The sequence below is a fragment of the Sceloporus undulatus genome, chromosome 3 (genome assembly GCF_019175285.1).
Source record: "Sceloporus undulatus isolate JIND9_A2432 ecotype Alabama chromosome 3, SceUnd_v1.1, whole genome shotgun sequence".
NCBI lineage: Eukaryota > Metazoa > Chordata > Lepidosauria > Squamata > Phrynosomatidae > Sceloporus > Sceloporus undulatus.
Window position 1 is genome coordinate 74,527,091 of NC_056524.1, and position 18,216 is coordinate 74,545,306.

Below are 18,216 nucleotides of genomic sequence, written 5' to 3' on the forward strand. Positions count from 1 at the left end.
AATTTCTGAGAATAATCAGGAGATAGTTTTCTTCTTAAAGTGAGGTCCAAATGATGTCTCGCCTCTGGAATGAATGGGATTAGAACTCTCTAAAACACCCATGTGTGGTACAGTTTTATATCAAAGTATGGAAGTAACTAGTGCCAAATAACTAGTTACTTGTAATTCATTCATTTTTTTACAAGAAGAAATTATAATTACAGTGGACCCTCACCTTACATGGGGGATCCGTTCCGGACCCCCCACCCCACCCCGCGTAAGGCGAATTCTGCCTATGCTTGAGCCCCATTCACTTGAATGGGGCTCGTATGCACTCCATTCATCTGAATGGGACATGCTGCCCCTTATGCCCTGCGTGCTCCCTGCGGCTTGAGCGCGTACGCTCAAAGACGTGTATAGCGTGCCTGCGTATAACACGGGCGCACTGTATATCACATTACTGCTGTAACTTAAGGAGTAATAACTAGTCCTTTTACAATGTAACTGTAACATCTAGATATTTTTCTAGTTACAGTAATATAGCCTCACAAAATGGTAAAGAAGTAAACATGACATAGTCCAAGTGCTTACTTATGCTATGTCTTATGCTGTGTTGTAAGTGCTGACATGATGAATTGGATGAGAATAGTTTGTCAGTGGCTAAGCATGCAACACCAAGGATCTCATAAATAATATTTTATCCTTCTTAAAATAAAAGTGGCATGATAAATAAAATTTTACATGTCAGAATATAGAAGGACTTGTGTAAGTGGGGGAGAATTTCTTAACAACACAATAAGTTTCACAACTCCCAACAATCAGAGGAAGGAAACAGGCTGCAAACAGTCCAACTTGTTCCAGTCATCTGTAAAACAGTGTAAACATAATCCACCCCATTGGCTCTCTATGCTATCAACTGGCACTGAGACAATAGGAAAAAGCCTTCTGGAGCACTTTCTCTGGCTTTCATGACTACGATTGCAAACATAGAGAGAATCTAAAGATCATGTTATACAGAAGACAGCTTGCAACAACAATGTAAAGATCTAAACAGTTTTAAAAGTTTGTGGATGACGTTTTAGATCTTTATGCTTATGCCACACATTTCCCTCAGTTCTTCACTGTCATTATGATATAGTAATTCCTAACTGTAAAGGCCCATGCAAGCATTCAAGAAGCAAATAAATTCAACATGAAAGTAATGGGAAAGTGCTAGCCTTCCCCCCTGCCCTGTTGTAGAGAGCAAAAGTCTGAAGAGAAAGTCATCTGCTACACATGGAGGGTGTCCATGTAGTTTGTAACCCCATCAGATCAGGGTTCCCATTATGGAGAGAGCCTCCAGGCTTAGCAGAGGCTCACCATCAGATGACTGCTTTCTGTGTGGAAGGGATGACAACAGAAGGAAGCGGTCTAGCATGCTCCCTCAGTTCATGTGTTGATCTTACCCTCCATTTCTAACACCAGAACAGGGATTTTGATATTACTCAGAAAAAGTATCTTTTTCTGCACGGGAAACACCCTCCCAGACTCTCCATAGAGGAGGAGGAGGCTGTTGCTGTAAACCAGCTTCAGGGGGAGATGATTAGAAGCTGAGGTGGTGATTCATTCTTCTCCTGCTGACAGCCTTTCCAGTCAAAATTCATTGTTACAAGGACAGAAATGTAGCTATTTTTTTCTTAAGCCACATGACAGATCTACAACCATGTGATAAGCCATATGGTGAGGTCTGACCCCTTTAAATGGTCAGAGGTGTGAAAGTCTGGTAAAATTCAGCTTAAAATTGGTCTACTGGCTCTGTTTGTACTCATGGATATAACATGCAGCCACCATGTGCAGCAGCCACCAGTTGCTTTATCATCCCTCAACTAATTAGATGATTCTGGACTCATAAAGAGGTGGTGGCTTAGTGGTTAAGATGCCAGTTCTGATGATAGAAAGATCAGAAGGTTGGCAGTTCAAGGCTCGAGTGCTGCGTGATGGGGTGAGCTCCTATCACTAGTCCCAGCTTCTGCCAACCTAGTAGTTCAAAAGCATGCAAATGCAAGTAGATAAATAGGTACCACTTAAGTGGGAAGGTAACAGCATTTGGTGTAGTCATGCTGGTCACATGACCATCAGAGGAGTCCTCGGATGACGCTGGCCCTTTGGTTTAGAAACAGAGATGAGCACCTTCCCCTACAGTCGGTTATCACTAGACATTCATTTCAAGGGACTACTTTTACCATTACTTGGACTCTTACGATTAAGAGAAACAATCTACCAAATCGGATACAGTTGTATCATGACTCCCCCTATGTCTTTTTACCTCAAAGTTAAAAGGCCCTGAACACTGCAACTTCTCCTCTCAGGGGGAGTAGCTCCAGCTCATTAATCTCATTCTACAATATCCCTTATCAGGTGCAGTGGCCAAATCTGTACATAAATATTCCAAACGTGGCTACAAAATAAAGACATAATGACAAAGGCAGTTTATTTTTATATTATTTTTTAAAAATCATTTTCTGATATTCCTCGGCTTCGAACGTGGCCATTTTACATTGGACAGATTATGTTTGTGTTCTCCTCCAGATGCCATTTCCCCTAGTTAGTCATTACCTATTTGGACCCCAAGCGTGTGCATAGATCAGTTGGCCGGTCAGCAAAAAGAAAACTAGAAAGGAATAAACTCTTTCAGAACACAGCCACATAGCCCAAAAACTCACAAAAAACTATGGATGCCGGTAGTGAAAGTCTTCACATTGGCGACTGTTCCATTGTGCAGCACTTAACACATCCTTGCATTGATCCACATTTGTCATTTCAATATCCTTGTGATTGGTACATACAGAAATGCTCCAGCCACTAACACTAGCACACAGGGCCCTGTTTTGTTTCTCAGATCTTTCAAATGTAGCTTGATATTCAAATGCCTTTTTGAAGTTAGAATTTATTATTCACCTCAGCATTTAAAGAAGAAATTAGGGCCTGATCTTTTTTCACTGTGTTCCAAGGAAACGTTCCTATCCCAAATGTGACTGGCTTGCAGTTGAAAGCTCTTGGCACAGTACAGTCTACTTGTTATTTGATCAGGATAAATAAGTCATGGCCCCTTGAATGATCTGCCCAGGTGTTTCCATAGTAACACAACTCAAGCTCCATCTTCTTGGAGGCAAAGCAAGAGAAAACTAGATCCCAAATCAATTCTACAGTGCTATTAAAGGCCTTAAACTGTTGTCAGTACATAAAGCACCAGGGCTGACCTACTTCTTCTCAAAGTCCTTGAGCTCATCACATCCAAACACAGATGCACAGTGCTATATACAATTTATGTTATGGTCCAGTAAGATTAAAAGAAAGATAAACCAATGTCAAGCTAAAGATTACAAACTAATTCTTAACATCTGTCCAGTTTGCCTGGCAGACTAATTCTGGATAGTGTTCTGCTTGTAAATAAAAGATTGTTTTAAAGAAAATAGCTAACTCTATAAAAGATGCTAGCACTTACAGCTAACAAGTTTAAGCATGTGAAAATTGTGTTAAGTATTAAAGAAATGAAAAAGAAAAGGGCTACTCATCCTGGCTGCATGCCATACTATTTAAATTGTAGAATGAGTGTTTTATACAGCATGCTTAAACTGTAAGTTAAATGTGTTCCACATGGAACACACCCTGTTAGAATCCACTCAGCACATGTGTGGAACTTCAGGCTTTGATTTTGAGTTCCTGCATGCCAGGAGGTTGGACTGGATGGCCTGTGTGGTCAACTCTATGATTCCCTGAACAAATAATTCAATTAATATAATTTAAAATAATAATAATAATAATAATAATAATACAGTAATTTGTATTCTGCTTTTTCACAAAGTTATCAAAGCAAATTCCAACAGTATAATTAAAACATAAAACAATTAAAAATTACAATTAAAAAACCCCAAACCCCAACCCTCTCCCCAATCATAAAAACAGTGATTAAACCATAAAAAGAGATTAAACATCCAAATTTGACTTTAAAATCTGCAAATGTTTAGATGAATGTACTCTAGGAGAGAGAGAGAGAGAGAGAGAGACGGTCTGGTATAGTGATTTGAATGCTGAACAAGTACACTGGGAGATCAGGATTCCAAATGCCACTCAGCCATGGAAACACACTGGGTGACCTTGGAAAAGTCTCACTCTCTCAGCCCAAGAAGAAAGGAGTGGCAAACCCCCTCTGAATAAATATTGCCAAGAAAATCCAATTATTGAGCTGACATCAACTTGAAGGCATATAACAAAATCAACAACACTAATTGCTAACAAGCCTCAAACCTAAAACTCCTTATAAATAGTATGTATAACACTATTAAAAAAAAAGTTACAGGTTGAATTAAAATAAAGTACCAAGCTATTGATGTGATTGATATGAAATCTCACTGTATAATGTGAATTGTGGATTATATGATTATTTCCATGGCTACTCTGAAAAAGTATGTTGCTTGTGGCAAAAATGTGTTGTAACTGTGTGCCTTCAAGTCATTTCTGACTTATGGAAACTCTAAGGTGAACATATCATAAGACAGAGTGACTTGCCCATAGTCACTTAGTGAGTTTCCATGGCTGAGCTGGGTTTCAAACTGTAGTCTGCCAGTGATCAACCCATAGAGTCTTAGTCCACTACACCATGTTGGCTCTCATGGCAACAACTGCAATTCCCATAGAGAAATAAACAGGACTGATAGTACAAATCAGTGTTGCTGGCAGTTTAGTATCTTCCAGACCTGAGGGCAACAGGCTACTTTGGGAAATGCAAGGGAGGTCATGTGGCAAGGAGTTATATCCTCCCACCAGATGATAAGAGCTTTGTGGTGACTCAGGAAGAACCCCTAATTGTTGCTACTGCCTCTAGAACTTGCTGCCTAAGGCAAATGCTTCATGACAGGGTCAGCTTTGACAATATTTTCATACCCTGAACCTAACAGATTCAGAGACATAGCCATGCTAGTTAGAAATATCTGAGGAAGTAGATCAAGTCTATGAAAGCTTATGCTACTAGTTAGTTTCAAAGGTGCAACAAGGTCCCTTTACATACTTATAAGAGTCAGGTACGTCTAACCCCTTGACTTCAACAGGCTTCAGCAAGGCTAAATACATATAAGATCAAGCATTAAATGTGTTAAAAGTTTTATAGCCCTAACAGAACTTACGTAATTCACTGCAATACTTATAAAGCCACAACTTTTGCTAGTGTGTTCTTAAAAGACTTTCTTGAGCAACATGACAATTGTAAAAACTATTTTGGTGTTCTGTGAAAATATTAAGGTGACTTTGTAAAGCATGTCATGTCATGAACTTCACATGGATGGACCCGGCATGATGTTTGGATATCACCTTGAGATGGAGAGAAACAATCAAGAGCACAGCTATCAAACCATCAAGCCACCTTTGGGCGTAATTAAGTACAAAGTTAATTGCCTTTTCAGATAAAGGAAGCAGCTTTATTTGCCAATGGAATGCTGAGCTGTTTCTTTTCTTTATAGTAATGTAACATATGGTATGTAATGTGACATTACATACCAGCGAGGAAGATAAAGAGTAGCAAGAAATCATGAATATGACAATCTCCCTCTACAAAATGGCAGTTAGTTCAGTGTATGAAAAAGCTATCATATCATTATAACAGTTGTCTGGCTAGCTAGCCAGCAATAAGCATTTTCAAAGCCCTTTATGGTTTTCTCTTTGCAGTTCTTGACGTCCAACACAGGTGCTTCAATTTCCAATTTAGTCCATTTTATTCTTTTACAGTACATCAGTTAATGGTAAAGAGAGCTAATTGTCAATGTTATTTTGATTACATTAAAGCTTCACTGAAACAATATACTTTCCCTGTGATTTACTTTCACCACTTTATCGATGGGAAATCTAATTATTTCTGCTTTCTACTGAGAAATGAAATCTGGCAGTATCCATCTTAACCTCGGATCTCATGAATCAAACAGGAATCTTGGTGCCAAGTATTTGTGGAGCTGCCAATATGAGCTACATGACATTTCTACAACACCCTCAGGGATAAACTTTCTAGCCCATTCCTTCCTTTTCTATCATGAGCCTGTCTTTTAATGTTATTTAGTTCACAACAACAATAAAGGCACTTGTCCACAATTCTTTTTAAGACCTCTTCAAGGAACAACCCACTGCTAGGATTATAATTCCCAGTAAAGAGCACAACTATTCCCAGTACAGAGCTTTGGGAAATGCAAGTCAAGTCATGTGAAAAGCAGTTATATCATCCACCAGATGGTAAGAGCTCTGTGGTGACTCAGAGAAGCACCCTGGTTGATGCTACTGCTTCCAGCACTTGCAGCCTAAGGCAAATGCTTCATGGCAGGGTTAGCTTTGACAATTATTTCATAGCCTGAACCTAACAGATTTGGAGGCAAAGGAGTTTATCACACGGGAGGCAAAGTGCCCAAATCCCATGAATGAACAGGGATTAAATCCAATAATATCCTGCAAAAGCGAGATTGTTTTCAGATGACGTCCCCCAATATTATCATTATCCTGGATTTAACCCATGATTAAAGTGGCCAAAACATGCCTCTTTTTACTTTTGGGATTTTCCTGAAAGTGAAAAGTGGCCAAAAGTGGTTCAAAATGTACACTTTAATCCATGGGTTAAGTCTGGGATAATGGCGACACTGGGGGACGTCATCTGAAAACAATCCCAATTTTGCAGGATATTCCTGGATTTAACTCCCATTTATCCATGGGATTTGGGCATTTCCTCCTGTGTGATAAACTCTATAGACATGTTAAGTCAGAAATATTTGAGGAAGTAGACCAAATCTATGAAAGCTTATGCTACTAGTTAGTCTCAAAGGTGCCACAAGATCCCTTTGAATACTGATAGATATAGGTATGTCTAATCGATTGATTTCAACAGGCTTCAGCATGGCTAATTACACATAAAATCAGGCATTTAATGTATCAAAAACCTTACAGTCCAGTGTGGTGTAGTGATCAGGCTGAGTATTGGACTAAGGTTAGCAAGACCAGATTTCAAACATTCACCACTGAATCATGAAATTCTGTGGGTGATCAAGGGCCAAGTCACAATCTCTCAGCTGACCCAACCTCTCCATGTTGTTATTAGAATAAAAACGAAGATGACTAGGTGTGCTGCCTTGGGCTATTTGGAGGGAAAATAGGGTATAAATGTATGTCAAGATACTGCATCAAACACTTACTCATGATGTTGTAGATATGCTTTGACTCCCCATCAAATCCCTGAAACTCACTTTAAAAGCCGGTGAGCTGTCCGGAGTGGTGGAGCTCTGCAGGATGCTGTGATCAGCCCTCTCCTGCCAGTGAACAAGGCTGCAATGAAGAGCCACATCTGGTCCCCACAGCAGTTCTTGCTTCTGCTCCATTCAGCATTTCTAGCTGATGGGAGTGGGCTGATCACATTATTCTTCAGTACCCAACATGGCAGCAGCACAGGTCACTTTTACTGTTGACTGGCTTATGAGGGCCATTTGTAGTCACAGCAATTGTACCACAACTGCAAATGAAAATACAAAGCAACTGACTAACAGGAGGCCAGCAGTAATTAATTAATAAATAAATGAAAGCCACATGTAGAACATTTGTCTAACTGAACAAAATACATGGTTAAATATCAACAGAGGTGATGATTATCAAGGAATAGTTATTTATTGTTTATTGCATAACAGTAAGATAGGCCCAAACTAGATGACTTTTTAACAAATAGTTTTAAGCTATGTGAATAGTAGCTATTCAGCTGTGCTGTCAAAGGGGCCTATAATTAGAAATATTCCTTCCTCAATTGCTATCTATAATTCCAACAATTATCCATCTTCCTTCTCTAAAGTACTTCCTATCTGCATTTTAAAAATTGTCTGTGTTAGGCAAGGACACATTACAGGTCACTTCAAGCTTGTTCCTCAAACAGCAACTGTTCTGCAGACAAGAAGTACCGTATATGGAGTGTATAGCAGTAAACATGGACTTAGCATAAGGCTTTGGGAACATTTTTGCTGAGATATATATAGGTCACTACATTTTCTTAAAGATTTCTGTTCATCTAGGTAACAATAAGCAAAAACAAAAATAATACAGTCATACCAAAGTGCAGAAACAATAAGTAATAAAATGTGAATAACAAAAATGAGAGCTAATTAACAGTTTCAAGCGTGTTTTTAGTAGAACAGTTTTTCAGTGTAATCAATCACAAGGCTATCTAAATAGAAAGTAAATATGGATTATTGGCTCATATACTGTTTTAGGACTACTGAAGAACCATGACTTTTTAAAATAAGCTTGTATAGGTTTTCTTGCAACTAAAAACAAAAACCTACACAGGGTTTATTACCAGTCATGATGACATAGGTAACAGAAAATAATTTTGAGTGTTATGTGATTATCAAAAGTTTACAAGTTCTTTCTGAACATAATCTCAAAGAAGGAAACATAAGCAAATAAATCAACTTCTCAGTTCAGTACTCCACTAAAGAAGAATGATTTGAAAACAGAATATGATTCCATTCAATCATTTTTAGTCAATTAACTCAAGCAGATAGAATAGTAGAAAACTATGTATAGGCAGCATTTTAAAGGTTGGATAACATTTATATAAGGTCTTAGTACAACTGTAGGAAATGTCAGGGACATGATATTTTTCATTGTATTTTTTTCCAATGCAGTGTTAAACACTTTTAAATGGCAGGTAAAGATACACACCATAGCAATCTAGATCAATTACTTTTTAAAAAATCCAAACACCTAACAATACAAAGTGCTGATATAGGTAACTATAAAATCCCTTATTAATGTGTTTTTTTTTCCTGGAATGGTGCATGTAGAATCAAAAAGACTTGGTAACAGATTTCTAATGATAAAACAATACACAAATGCATAGATTAACACTTTTTGAAACCATATCTTCTCTACTTTCAATCCATAGTTGCTATTTGGGGAACAAACAAATGAATAAGAAACCTGGCGGAGTCCGGAGACAATAACATTGAATATATTGAATATATTGTAAGGTTTTGGGCTAAGATTGTCCTTTACATTTATTTCTTTTTATAGTCCTGGCTTTAGCCTTATAATTATTAACCTTTATTTATAAAGCGCTGTAAATTTACACAGCGCTGTACATACAATCTTTTTAATTGGACAGTTCCCTGCTCTCAGGCTTACAATCTAAAAAGACACGACACAAAAGGAGAAGGGAAAGGTGGTGGGGAAGGGGCCTTTCTAGTAGGATAATACATATAAAATACATAGCAATACAGGAAATGATTCAATAAAACAGACAACAAAGAAACATCAAATAGCAAGTGACAGTTATGCAATGCCTGGGAACGCTTCTCTGAAAAATATGGAACGCTTCACGAATTTGCATGTAATGAACTTCGGCTTTAGTGGTTTGTGTGTTGGACTGTGATTCTGCAAAGCAGATCAGCCATGAAACCCACTAGCTGTCATGGCCAGCCAAGAGCAGGTCTCGGAGGAGGAGGAGGATGGGGCTCCTCCAGAGCAAGATGTAATTGAGGCTACACAGGTGCTCATCCTGCTCCAGTGCAAGAGGTAATTGAGGCTACACCAGGTGCTAATCCTGCTCTGCCAGAATCCAGCCCTGATCTCCCAGCCCCAGAGGAGGAGGCTCAGCCAGGTCCTAGTGCTGATGGGATTCCTTTGGTGGCACAGCAGCCTAGTGGTGACTCTGGGGAGGAACAACGCAGGGCTGAGAGTGCTGGCAGATGCAGGTCCAGGAGGATTGCTGAGAGACAATTGGCAAACGAGCCTCAGCTGGCACCGAGGAGAGAATCTCCTACTTAAGAAGCAGGGAGACACCAATTCAATGCCAGAGTTTATTGCATGATCCTTTAGTGTGATTGCTGCCTGCACTGGCTCCCTCTATCTTGACTCCTTGTTGCCTTGACCTTGGAACAGACTGGACTCTTGCTGCTTCTGGCTGCCCTGACCCTGGACTGGACTGACTACTCTGACCTCTGTTTTCCTGACTTTGGCTCTGGCTTTTGGCTTGCTCTTTAACTATCACTCCTTGCAGGTTTGTGGACTGTTCCCAGTTGCTTGCTAATTACCTAGCTGAGCCATCCTTATCGGCATTGTTTGTGTGTGCTGGCTGCAGTCCAGGACACTAGCTGACCCTGGGCACATCTCAGCCTCAAGGGAAGGCAATGCCAAACTTCCTTTGAACGAATCTTGTCAAGAAAATCCCATAATATATTTGCCATATGTCGGCAATGTCTTGAAGGAACACAACACCACACAGGAGTTTTGCTAAAGTTTGCCCAGTGTGTTTGACACACTGGCCCCTGGAGCCATGCCATAATATCTCAGACTAAAAACACATTCTCATCATGTTTTGGGACAAAAGCAAAGTCTCAGATCTCCTGAACCAAACCAAACCAAACCAAAAGACATTTTCAACTTAAGTAGTATAATACATTTATTTATTTATTTAATATTTATTGTGGTTGCTGTGTGCCTTTGAGTCATTTCTGACTTAAACCTATCACAGGGTTTTCTTGGCAAGATGTTTTCAGATGGGGTTGCCTTCCTCTGAGGCTGAGAGAGTGTGACTTGACCAAGGTCAGCCAAGTCAAGCTTACATGTGGTGGGCTGAACTGCTTCAAGCATCTTGTCCACACTTGTGTAACTGCTGATAGTGCAGCATTCACAGGATGTTTCAAAATAATTGAAAATTTAGAAACAAAGCTAGTAGAGTAAAAATAGAGTATATTTCTTATTTTTCCTATCATCTTATGCTTTGTAATAGATAAATATTGCAGGAAGCATTTTGCTTTTCCATTGCTACCAGCAAATGAGAAACTAATTATCTTGATACAACAGGATGCTTTTGAATATAGTTGTAAGTGGTTTGTTGCTTATGACATAAAAGTCAGCCATGTCAAATCAGATGATTCTCAATACTGTGTATACTTTGTAGTCTGTGTGCCTCACATTTACTTAGAGATATATCTGACCATGGGGTTCTTTTTGATGTTTACATACCTAAAAGATCACAGCATCCATTCCCAACCATTATTAAAATTGTCCATAGATGAACTCAGATCCTTGTTCACTGCTATTATTCCAAGAAATTGTCTTCATTAACTACCTCTATAACTAAAACAAGGGAATGCTTTTAGTGTATAACTTATGCCAGGAAAAAGGATGTATTAGTAAGTAGATTAAAAGCTCCTCTGCCATAAGGAAAAAACAAAGGGATTGGTCTGTTTGTTCTTGTTAGAAGCTTTCTGTGAAAAGTGGAGTTTTTCCCTATTAATTTTGCCGCTGACAACCAGGCAAAATCAACATCCATGCAACATTTTTGAAACATCTTTCATTAAGCCAATTACTTTAGTTTGTATTGTGATAACACTCAGAACCACAATCAGTGATATGTAATATTATATACAAAATATAATCCAAGTGGAAAGTCATACAGTGCATTTCAAAATAATACATTGTATTAAGCATGGTGGCATGGTCCCATATTTATAGGGTAGTGAACTTTTCTGGGTTTTAGTCTAAAGTTTATCCATGGTGCTGGTCCATTTAGGGGTACAAAGTTTGGCTTGGGATAGCTCTTTTAAAGTTCAGACTAAAACCAACAGAATCACCACTCCACTGATATAGAAGCCACAAGTCACCACTGCCTCCATATGTCGTTGGCCCACAACTTCCACCATTCCTTGCCATTAGGTGTGCTAGCTAGGGTTCATAGGACCTGCAGTCCCACTACATCTGCAAGACTGTATGTTTCCCACCCCTGATGTATGGAAATATGCTTGAATGGTATAAGTGATGTAACATGTACAGCCCCTAAACATCTGTTAAACATTCTTGGGAAACTCAACAAAATCATACTTCAACTTTCAAAACCACTACCTGACAAGGGACAAACAGAGGGGGAAAGAATGGGGCACATGACCACAGCACATGCCCACGGCTCCCGCAGGCCCATGCCTATATTCAAACCAATGGGGCTTGAATATAAGCAAAACTCCATTTTTGCAAGAGGGTCCAGAACGGATCCCCTGCAAAAAAGGAGGGGCGATTGTAAATGAATTTTGTTTTTAGACTTGGGTCGCTCTCCAAGGTATCGCATTATGTACATATACATGTATTCTGAGTTCATAAATAAATAAATATCTAATATCACAAAAACTTCTGATTCCAAGCATTTTGGATAGGGGAGAATCAACCTGTAGTAATATTTCAGCATCTTGCCTGAAGTGGTTTCCTTAAATGGAAAGGAAGGTGGGCCAGAGAGGTAGGACTACATTCCTTCTGAAAGTGGATGACATGAAGAGTGGATATCTGAAAGGGTTAGGAATAAGGCCTTTGTGGTGCGGGTCCTACTGGTCCAGATCTCCCATTTGATAAGGGATGTCCCCACAGTATGTTGAATGTACATTCAAACTATTGATTATTCCAAATGTATTTGAAGTTATCCATCTATAACATTGAACATGCATACAATCTATCTAGATCTGTAAGCACAATCATTCACATGAAATGGAGAGCACACATGTTCATACAGAGGTTTCTGGATGACAGTCCAAATATCCTTAACCTGGAAGAACACTCAAGAGAATAATGCCATCCTTATAATATTACTACTGTAGTATTCATGCTTCATGATTAACACTAATCATGTGTTTCTCATTTGCCAAGCAAATACAGTTAAGGCTAGGAAATTAGATTGCAAGTTTTCTTGACCAGCACTGAACTCTTTTATTGGACATCTCTGGACTCAATAGATTTTTGTCTGTGCATTACACTCCTAGATACTGTCATTAAGAAACATCAACATAGAGCCATAATGAAATCATGCATCATAAATTACAAGCAAGGCTAAATTCTTATCCCAAGGCCAACTACATGTTATGCTGAGATATATATGACTGATCTCCGAGCAACAATTTCTTCTTCTTTTATACTCTAGAGACAGTCGTAGGGGGAAGGCTACTGAAATTGGAAGAAGAGGGGAAGAATATTGTGATAGTTGTTCTCTTGCACTCTCTGTCAGGCACTCATAACTGTAGTTTGCTCAGACAGGACAAATACAGAAATGGTAGTAATAATTTCATATCCTACAAGCAAAGAACAATTTGGAAGAATGGTTCAGAATTGAGAAAGGTTGCAGTTAAAAGCTCTCACTCCCTCTGCCACTTCTCAATCACATCAGCACAGGCATACATGCTTCAACACCTACTAAAACATCAACAGGGTTATGGAGAAGGAAGGAATGTGGTTATGATAGGTTTAGAAAGGTGGCTTCTAGCATAAGCAAGCAAGTGCTTTTCCAATGCAGTCTTCAGGCAGAATTATCTTTCCATCCTGTCAAGGGTACTGTACTTTTTTCTATGTATATCCTGCTAAGAATGTGACATTGTGGTTATTGGTGTGGGGAGAAAATAGGTCATATTCACCTGAATGACTGTTTATTGATGATGCTTATAATGAAACTCCGAGCTCAGAAGAGAAGATCCAACACTGGATCCCTACTTCTAGTCCCTCCCACCTACTGTAGTGGTCCCTCTACAAGACAGAACTCTGACCTTGCACAAAAATGGGAGTGCCTAGGAAATGGAAGTCATGTAAGCAGACAGGCGTTTAGATGACGCATGCCCTGAACATAGCTGGAAATCATGTGGTGAACATGCCCAGGCAGGAAAAGTTGGCTGCAAAAGGAGTGGGGAAATCCTGCTCTTTGCTGGTGTCCCGTTCAGAACCATGGAGGTGGCCCGGATTGGGGATGGGTCCATGCAGTCAACATGGTCTTGTGCCAATTGGGGTGGGAGCAGCCTCTGGTAGCTCCTTTTGCCCAGTCTGCATGAACCCCAGAGAAATAGAGCTTGGATTCACAACCCTTCCAGCCCTCAACTACACCCATGACAGAAAGAGAAATGTCGATGCACTCCACATTATCTAATAGGAGAATATATTTTCATAAAATTATAACATGTAGGGGGGGAGCCCAAAAGGAAAAGGATAAAGCTTGGAAAAATTCCTTTTTTTGAACACACCTCCAAGAATATCCCAGCCAAATTGGACATTGCAATAGAAAAATATAACTTTTCCGCGCAGGGGGTGGGAAACATACCTCTGCTGACTCTTCCTTTCTGCCAGCAAGAGACTGGCGGGGATTTGGGCATATTGGAAGCTCCAAAAACTAAATGGTCTTCCTCTTCCTGCAGCCTAATAATTCATTTTAACAGCAGATAGATAAATCCCTTAAATAATTTCTTAAACGAAGCAGTGAAGGAGTCAAGCCTTTCTAAAGCATGATTTTAGAAAAGTTACTTTTCGGAACCACAGGTCCCCAAATCCCCCCATTGGCCATGCTAGCGGGAAGATACAGTTTTTTTTTTAAAAAAAAAACCTTTTCAAAGCTCTTCCCGAAGCTCATCCCAAAGCTCTATTCTCCACTCCTGGAGTTCATAAAACTGGGGGCTAGCGGGGATTGACTATTCAACAGGGACTATTTAGAGAGCAATCTATACTGTCCTCACAGGCATTATCTTCATTATTCTGTTATATATCCAAGACCTAGCAAAGAAAAGAGATTAAGAGGCCAAGCCCCAGTGCAACTGATGACTAACTTCCATTATTATTTGATAGTTCTATTGTATAAAACTGAAATAATAAGGGCTGCTGTCAGTCTAAACAGGATGTCTAATTCTGGAAGCTTGTTGAGACATGTGATTGAAGAGAGGTCATTCTCAGTACACAGTCAGAGGCTTTCATACTCTAGCTATGGCAAACATTCAATAAGCAATATGATACAGCCAACTGGTACTGAAGAGTAGGAACAAAACTGGTACTATGTGTATTTGTTGCCTTGGCTGATATATCCTGTCCCTTGTGAACTGAAAAACTAACAGAACACGAAATACTTGACATGAGGTGTTTTAATCTTCTTGGGGGTTGTTCCCAGGAGTTCCTTTCCTCAGAAGTCTGGACTTGCCCCTTCTCTGATCTCTTTCTGCCAGCAGATAAAGACAGGCTTTTTGCTAATAACTGATGATTGCAAAAGGGCCTTTTAATGGGGAATTCTGTGCTTTTATTCTCATTGTTATTTTTAACATGCTTTAAACTGTTTTATATTATTGCTGTGTTAATAGGATTGCTAATTTAATTGGGTTTTTAAAAACTTTTTGTATTCAGATTTTTTTTTAGTTTTATATCATTATTTATTTATTTATTTATTTCCCACCTTCCTCCCAATACAGGGACTCAAGCTGGCTAACAAATTTAAAACAGTCCAAGACCTTATTTTCTGTGAACTTGAATTTTTGTTTTATTCGATATTATGAGCCACCCTAGGTCCCATGTTGGGAGAAAGGAATGATATAAAATAATCAAATAAATAATACATTATGTTAAAACAAACCTTTTTGCCTCTCTACTTTGTATGAAATAATAACAGAGGAAGTTACCTTACACTGAGTCAGTGGAAGCTACACTATATTCCCGTTTTTATTGTTTTAACTGCACACGAAGAAGACTAGGACTTGGACAGAAAACTATGAAAGAACTAGGCATGATCCCTCAATGCAAAGATATATAACTGAATAATACTAAAGTCAGGATTGCACATGCCATCCTATTTCCAGTTTGTACGCATGGTGGTGAAAGCTGGACAGTGAAGAAAGCTGGTAGAAAGAGTATCAACTCCTTTGAAATGTGGTGCTGGAGGAGGGTTCTATGCATACCTTGGACTGCCAAAATGACCAATAAATGGGGCCAAGAGCAAATCAAGCCTGGACTCTCCCTAGAATCCAAGATGACAAAAAAAAGTGGGATATAAATGAAGGTGTTATTATTGATGATGATAAATCAGAAGCCCCCATGAGTGCAAGGTGAGCTCCCTTCTAGGTAAGTGCATACATGATTGCAGCCTAACAGTGGAACTCTATGCATGTCAATTCAGAGTGTAAATTCCACTGTGTTCAACAGGAATCCCCAGGTATGGGAATGCAGCCTTCATTTGCATTTTTGAAACCTTCCTATATTTCTGGTCTGACATTTGAACACCACAATTAGCAATAGCACCTAGCACTTTACATTTCTATACCACTTCATAGTGAACCCAGCACTCCCTAAACAGCTTACAGTGTGTTAGCCAATTGCCCCTGTGGGTTCGAACTCACAATGTTGTGCCTGCAACACCAGCATTTCACCACTGCACCACCAGGGCTCCCTAGATGTAGAGCAAAATGCTACAAATTTAATTTGTTTTGAAAAATGTTGTGCTGTGCTAAGCACTCTCCGGACCATGTACCACAAACTAACAGAAACAGAAAGTGTTTAAATCACTACATGGAAGTTGAATGACATGAAGGCTTTCTTTGGCATACATCAACGTTCAACCATTCTGAAAAATACAATGTAAAAGCTGGATTAACAAGCATGGTTCATCAGAAAGCCCTGTACACCTATTTTGGCTCTTCCTCCTTAATAGAAGGGACAGGAATATTACAAATGGAAGACAATATCTACAATTCTTGTGAAATTCTGTGAATGAGTCAGGGCAACTGCGTATTAAGACACTTGTTTGAAAGCACCCTCAGTGTGTGGCTAACATACCTGTTTGTTGTTGTTGTGGCTAACTGCCCTCAGGTCAACCATCACTCATAGTGACCCTGCTCTCATGGTGATCCTGGAAGCATCACCAAGACCCTCTGTCTTCCACTGCTCTGCTCAGGTCCTGCAAATTCAGGCCTGCAACCTCCCTGACTGACTCCATCCATCTGGCATGTGGTCTTCTTGTTTTTCTACTGCCTTCTAGCTGCTCTAGCATTACTTTCTTTTCTAGTGAATCGTGCCTTTTCATGATGTGGCCAAATTATGACAGCCTCTGTTTTGTCACTTTTAATACCCAGTATCAAAGTGCAAGAATTATTTCTAATTCATATCTTGCTGTTTGTGTGTTGTGTGCCTTCAAGTCATTTCTGACTTATGGTGACCCTACATGGACTCTTTCATGGGGTTTTCTTGGCAAGATTTGTTCACAGGAGGTCTGCCATTGCCTTTTCCTGAGAGCTGAGAGGTCACCCACCGGGTTTCATAGCCAAGCTAAGACTTGATCCCTGGCCTCCAGAGTTGCAGTCCAACACTCAAACCACTGCCCCATGCTTCCTCTCCATATTTTGTAACTGAAAAAAGGAAGTTGGCAACATGAGCTTTCATAGTTTATGACAGGGAGGAAATCCCATGCAAAAAACAGGATTTAAAAGCTAGAAAAATACCCAAAAGCAGGTTGATTTTCACACACGTTATTGTTAAATTAATGTTAACCTGAATGGAAAGTAAACAAAAGCCACTCCTTTTTACTTTCTGGATTTTCCAAAAGTAAAAAGTAATGGCTTTTGTCTGGTTTCCCTCTACTTTCTATTCGGGTCAACACTAGTTTAACAACAACGCCGTGTGAAAATCAACCTGCTTTTGCGGATTTTTTTCCAATTTAAACTCCTGTTTTTGCATGGGATTTCCCCAGTGTGATAAAACTCGTAGACTAAAGTCTGCTTCCTCGGATAGATAGCAGAAGTAGGCTTTAGTCTAGGAAAGCTCATGCTGCCAACTTCTTTGTTTCAGTTCATCTCAAGGGTGCTACAAGATATTGTACATACTAATTCTACAGACTTAAGGTCCAAAACACACTGGAGAAATAATCCAGTTTGAGACTGCTTTAACTGCCCTGGCTTCAGTGCTAAGGAATCTTCGTAATTGTAGTTTATTGTGGCCCCAGAGCAATCTAACAGAGAAGGCCAAATGTCTCACCAAACTACAGTTCCCAGAATTCACTAGCATTAAGCCAGGGCAGTTAAAGGAGTTCCAAAATGGATTATTTCTGCAGTGTATTTTGGACCTAACACAGCTATATCTTTGGATTCTCCATAACTTGCTAGCCTTGAGTAAAGAAAACAGAAAAGGATCTCAGCTTAGTCAGTCCAACATAAAGCTAGGTTATAATTCACATTTGGGGACAAAATACCTAAATAAGATCTATTTTGCTGTCTCCATGATGAGTTCTGCTCCATTCTTGGCCCACAACAAGCTCCAACTCCCAGAATCCCATAGCCTTGAGCCAGGGCAGTTAAAGTGGTGCCAAACCGGGTTATTTCTCTAGTGTGGATGCAGGCTCAGAGTCCTCCAGGGGGGAGGTGACAGGAGAAAGCAGAAGTGCCTACAGGAGCAGAAGCCAAGAAAGCCAAGGGA

General features: G+C 39.6%; 1 protein-coding gene across 1 annotated transcript in view; it reads right to left on the bottom strand.

Moving 5' to 3' along the window:
- The window catches only part of LOC121925515 (amine oxidase [flavin-containing] A-like), a 56,141-nt gene that overhangs the window by 36,944 nt on the left and 981 nt on the right, over window positions 1–18,216 (bottom strand).